This window comes from Triturus cristatus, chromosome 4_2 (assembly GCF_964204655.1).
Source record: "Triturus cristatus chromosome 4_2, aTriCri1.1, whole genome shotgun sequence".
In the NCBI taxonomy this organism is placed as follows: domain Eukaryota; kingdom Metazoa; phylum Chordata; class Amphibia; order Caudata; family Salamandridae; genus Triturus; species Triturus cristatus.
The window spans coordinates 906,419,869-906,425,868 of NC_140586.1; positions in this window are offsets into that span (position 1 = coordinate 906,419,869).

Sequence of the window (6,000 nt, forward strand, 5' to 3'; positions counted from 1 at the left end):
ACACAAACAATCACTCATGATGATTTGTACCTTCTATGTGTGTTGCTTTGTGCAGCACACATAGAAGTTGCAACTATTCATTTTTTAATGATTGTTTATGTGCAGGAAGGAAAACCTTCCTGCACATGAACAAGCACTAATGGCGATTTGCGGTTTCTGTTTCATAATGCAGCAAACGTAGAAATAGCAAAAACAAGGAGAAACGAATAAGTTGTATTAATTTTACTAGTTTAAGACCAGGTTTTCCCTGGTCTTATTTTTCATGCCGCTCCATATTTACGCCACCCTTGTAAATAGGGGGCAGCGTCAAAAGCAATGGGTGTTGCCGCAGAACGCCCACTGCAACAACCATTGCCTGCCCCTTTCACGGCAAGTGCTGCGTGAAAAGGGACCTTATTTACAGAGCGGCGTTAAGCCACACTAAGTAGCTTAACGCCGCCTAGTAAATAAGCTGAAAGGCTTCTCACAACCAGAACACCATAAAAAGTGACATTCTGGTGGCAATACGCCCTTGTAAATATGTCCCATGGTGCTGTATCTCTTGCCACCTGCGCTAGTGCACTTTTGTTGCCCTGAGAGACACCTACATTGTGTCAGTGTGTGGCACTTTTGTGAAGTGTTAGCAAATCAGAACCCTAGACTTGCTGGAAGTGTTGAATTGTAAAGGAATTGAACTTTAGAGCCACAAGGGATTACTGGGGATTATTTGTTACTTTTGACATTAGGGACATGTGTGCGCATATTTACAATGCCCCTGCGGCGCCGTTATGCTGCCGGCGTGCCACTTTTATGATGGTCCTGAGGTGCAGTGTGCCGGCCCATATTTAAGAGGCCAAGCAAAGTCACCCTGCCTTTCATGGCCTTGTAAATATGGAGTTAGGCACTGCCTTACTCTGAGTGGAAGGGACATTGTATGGGTGTTGCTGTGGGTGTTCCCACGCAACACCCATGGCTTTTGACACTGCCCAAGATTTACAACATAGCATAAATCTGGGGCAGTGTGAACGCTAACGCCTTCTCAAACAGGCAAAACAAGGAGAATTTTTTACATTTCTCCTCGTGTTTTCCTCTTGTCACATGTAGCACACAAAACAAGGAAAACACCTCCTTTGATTGTTTTTGTGAAGGAAGGTGTCCCTTTTTGCACAGAAACAATTATGCCAACAGCACAGAAACCCTTGCGCCATGGTGCAAGGGTGCCTGTGTTGGAGCTCAACGGCAGTTTGTGAACCAGAGCTGGCAGAAAGGACAGGAATGCACTGTAACTTGTAGATAGAGTGCATTCCTTCCCTTCTCTTTTGACGTGGGGCAGCGCAGCAAGAAGACTTTGGGGCATATTATCAAGATACTGCGATAATTACCGCAAACCGAGGCTAGCGCATTTTTTTTAGCTCCGCATATCGCTGAATTTTCTCGCCCTGTTAGCGGCGTATTAACAACGCGTTGCTCACAGGCAAAGTAAAATCCAGCAACAGCGGGAAAAACCGGCGATAGCATGCTGATTCCTACGATACAAAACCTGCGATATGTGTAATGCTTGGTGATACTCAAGTGTGGACTTAACATAACAATCCATCTTCCATTGAAGAGATAGTTAAGTCACATTTTTAGCAGGTGTTAAGTTCCAGCGATAACCGCGGTTAGCACAGCTTTTATTATCGCTTCACGGGTCCGGCCCCCCATTGATAATAGGACGATGTTGTGTTTGCGAGGGATTCAATGAGGATTAGGAGAGGAACGCCTACTTTGCATGTCATTAGTGATATTGATCGCTGACATGCAAAGTAGCAAGGAAACATGCGCTAACGCTTGTTAGCATGTCCTTGTTAATTAAGCGATAAAATAATTGCCTCTTTTTCGGTGCTATATGCCAAAAAAGCGGCGATATAAGCCTTTATAATATGCCCCTTTAAGTGCTGCCCCACGCCAAAATATTGTTACCCCTTAGTGTGTTTGACTCAGACGAAGGCTTGTGAATGGTGAGCTCTGCTTGCTTCTGAATAAAGCAGCCTTTTACACAAACAGCAGTAGTGTTGCGTTAGTGTTATGAATCCTTTATCCCCAAGGCCTCATAGTCTGCGTTCACCTGCTAGAGGTGTTCCCAGATGGCATCATTTGTGTAGACGCACATCCTGTTGTTTAATAGAGAATAACACAGCAGGGGGCACGGGGCACATGCTGTTCGAGGCTCATCCTGGCCTCGTGCTGCAGCAGGCGGTAAGACGCTCGTGCTGACGGAGGCTCCCTCTGGCCTGGTGCTGCAGCAGGCAGTAAGAGGCTCATGCAGGCCTTGTGCTTCCTGGTGAGGTGATGAAGAGGGAGCAGAGCTCACTACTGTTGCAGGCGGTAAGAAACTCATGCTGGCCGAGGCTCATTCTGGCCTTGTGCTGCAGCAGTGGTTAAAAGGGTCAGGCTGACGGAGGCTCCTGCTGGTCGACGCTCATGCTGTCCTTGTGATGCAGCAGGTAGGGAGAAACTCATGCTGACCGAGGCTCATGCTATCGAGGCTCATGCTGGCCTTGTCCTGCAGCAGGCAGTAAGAGGCTCATGCTGGTCAAGGCTCATACATGCCTGGTGCTGCGTGGTGAGTTGATGAAGAGGGAACACAGCTCAGGGCTGCAGCAGACAGTAACAAACTCAAGCTGACCGAGGCTCATGATGTTCGAGGCTCATGCTGGCCTTGTGCTGCAGCAGGGGGTAAGAGGCTCATGCTGGCGGAGGCTCATGCTGGCGGAGGCTCATGCTGACGGAGGCTCCTGCTGATCTAGGCTCATACTGGTATTGTGCTGCAGCAGGCGGCAAGAGGCTCATGCTGGCTGAGGCTCCTGCTGTTCGAGGCTCATTCTGGCCTTTTGTTGCAGCAGGCGGTAAGGGTATTCCCAACACAAACTTTGAAACGAACTGTCCCATATCCTTGGGGTCTAAGGTGTCTACTGTTTGAAGGCTTGCAAAAGCTGCTCAAAATACTCATGCACTGTATCTTTTGATTCCTGAACAGTTCGGTCTATCTTAATCCAATCAATATCCTGAGGTGAGACTTTAAATTTCAACCATGTAATCACTTGTTCAAACTTTTTCTTAACTATAGGTGACGGACCATTCGTGACAGAATCCCTTTCTGGCTCAGAAGTCGGCCATTCAACCGCAACTTTGCAAGCTGCCCATAAATCGCCTGGTAATACGATGTCAAACAATGTGTTCAAATCAATCCACAATACTTTTGAGATTTTGACAAAGCAGTCAACCTGGCCGCACCATTCTACAGGCTTTTCCCTCAGCCGAGGAAAGTCATTCGTGAATGCAGCCAAATCACCCCTACTCCAAGGCACATGCACGTATCCTTCATTTTGCACCTCCCGTAAAGGGTCATTTTCTACCCCAACATCTCTCCACCCGGAATTGGCGTCTCTCCTACAGTCTTTTTGGAGCTCTTCTTCTTAGATCACCTTTCCTCCCACTTATCAAGCATGATCCATGCACGCATCCCTATAACCAAATCTCTGATGTGCGTCCTCAATCCTATAACCCTCTTTTCTTCCAGTTCTTGATCACTATACTGCAACCTATGGCTTCCCTGCAATGATTTTGTCTTAGATAAATCCACCTCGTACTTCCTTGCCAAGTCTGTCAGTTTCTCATGCGCAGTCCTTGGTTCAATATGGACCTTAGAGCTAAAAAAAGAAAGGTGGCCAGGGAGGTCCGGGACCTCGTAAATCAAAAAACATTGGGATCTGAGGTAAACAAATCCAAATTGAGGAGAGCCAGGAGTACTTATAGGGAGGCACCGAGTGCCGCAAAGCATACATACAAAGAAACTATCTGGAATAAGTTGTTAATTTCGGGAAAAAATACTAACTGCCGGGACTTCTGGGGCATCATTAATGATCTCAATCAAGGGGTTAAACTTCAACAGGAAGCTGGGGTTGGTGCAGATACCTGGCTCAGACATGTGCAAACTCTATACAGCAACATGGAGGCAGGTCACAACAACGGCTTAGGGGCAGTGAAGGACCACACGGAGGAACCAAAAGGAGAGAATAAAAATAAAAACCGGGAACTCGAGGAAAAAACGGAGAATGGGTCAATAGTATTAGACGATCTAACCACCAAAAACGAACTGAGGACGATTATTTTAAGATTAAAGACAGAGGGGGCAGCAGGGCCAAACGGGCTGCCAAATGCAATCTTTAAGCACGACCCGGACCTGTGGTCGGAGATACTAACACCTCTGTTCAATCAAATATATAAACAAGCAGAGTTACCGGCCTCCTGGAAAGGTAGCATCATTCACCCCATTTTTAAGCATGGTGACCATTGCAACCCCTCAAACTACAGATTGATATCCTTAATAGATGTAGAGGCCAAACTATATGCCTCTTGTATTCTACTCGAACTACAAGCTTGGATATCAGAAACAAAGATTATGCCAAAATTCCAAACAGGATTTAGGCAAGGAATGGGAACAATAACTAACCTAACTTGCCTGGCTATCCTAATAGACCAAGCTGTAGAAAAGGGCACTCGCCTGTATGCCTGCTTTATAGATATCAAGTCCGCCTTCGACCGAGTGAACAGAGAGCGCCTATGAAGAAAGTTGGAGAGCTGGGGGCTGCCATACCAGCTCTTAACAGCCATCAAAGCCCTACATCACAATACTTGGACAAAAGTGAAATTGGGAAATGGAGGCAGTACTACCAGGAGCATTCCAACGCACCAAGGTCTAAAACAAGGCTGTGTTTTAGCCCCCACCCTCTTTAATCTTTTTCTCTCTGACCTCACTAACGCGATCGAATCAGTAGATAGTCACCCTCCACACTTGGTAAACAACCCAATATACTATCTACAATATGCTGATGATATTGTTCTGATGAGCAAAACCCCAATCGGCTTACAAAGAGCCATCAACAAACTAACATCGTACTTAGAAAGGGAAAGTTTGGACCTAAACAAAGAAAAAACCAAAGTGGTCCGTTTAGTTGACCCGCAAAAATTAAAGTACAATTGGACGGCACAAGGGATAATAGTGAAAGAACAAGAGAATTACAAGTATTTGGGAATAATAATAACAAAAGGAGCAAATTACAAGGACCACAAAACAGCATTAAAAGCAAAGGCGCAATCCTTTATTTTTGCCCACCGCTCCCTAAAAGGAAAAATGGACTGTCCTAATTATAACCACAAATTAAAAGTAATGGCAGCACAGATAATGCCCACCCTATCTTATGGTTTAGTTACATGGTGCGGGAAGGAGGCCGATCTTTTAAACAACTTACAGATCAAAATATACAAAGAGGTCTTCAACTTGCCTAAATGTGCCTCAGCCTCACAAGTCAGGCTTGAATTTGGTCTGCAAAATCAGAAGTACCGGAGCATGAGCAGCTTCGTGAAACTTTAACATAAACTTCGAATTGCACACTCAGAAACACTGGACTGGCTAAGCTGGGAGGAGATAAAAAAAAGTGGGGAAACTGAAAAGCCGAACATCTGGGGACAACATCTGAAACTATGTGTGAAAAAGTTGGAGCTAGAATCAGTCTGGAAAGCAGGGACAGACATGGCAACGCTGAGTAAACTAGCCAACGCGGTAGCAAAAAGGAAATCCTTAATGGAGGATAAAGAGATATTGGCAAAACGTCGCCATGGCTGGACCATCATGAACTCTTTCACAACCCTCAAACCAAGGCCATATCTAGCAGCCCACTTTAGCGGTCATCTTAAAAAGGCCTTTATAGCCTATCGGATGGGGATGCACATCTCAAAAGACTTATTACCACCTTGGAAACCGCCTCACCAGACGAAACGATGCCGCCTTTGTGGGTATAATACAGAAACTGTGGTCCACCTTTTCTGTACATGCCCGGCTCTGATAAACCAGAGATTCTTACTGAAACCCATTTTCAACGAGTTGAACATTCGCTCTTGCAGACATGCAGTCACAAGCTGGCTCAGAGGCTCCTCCATAATCTTGGCATGCCGTGGAGTCAAATTTCTGGAAGAAGC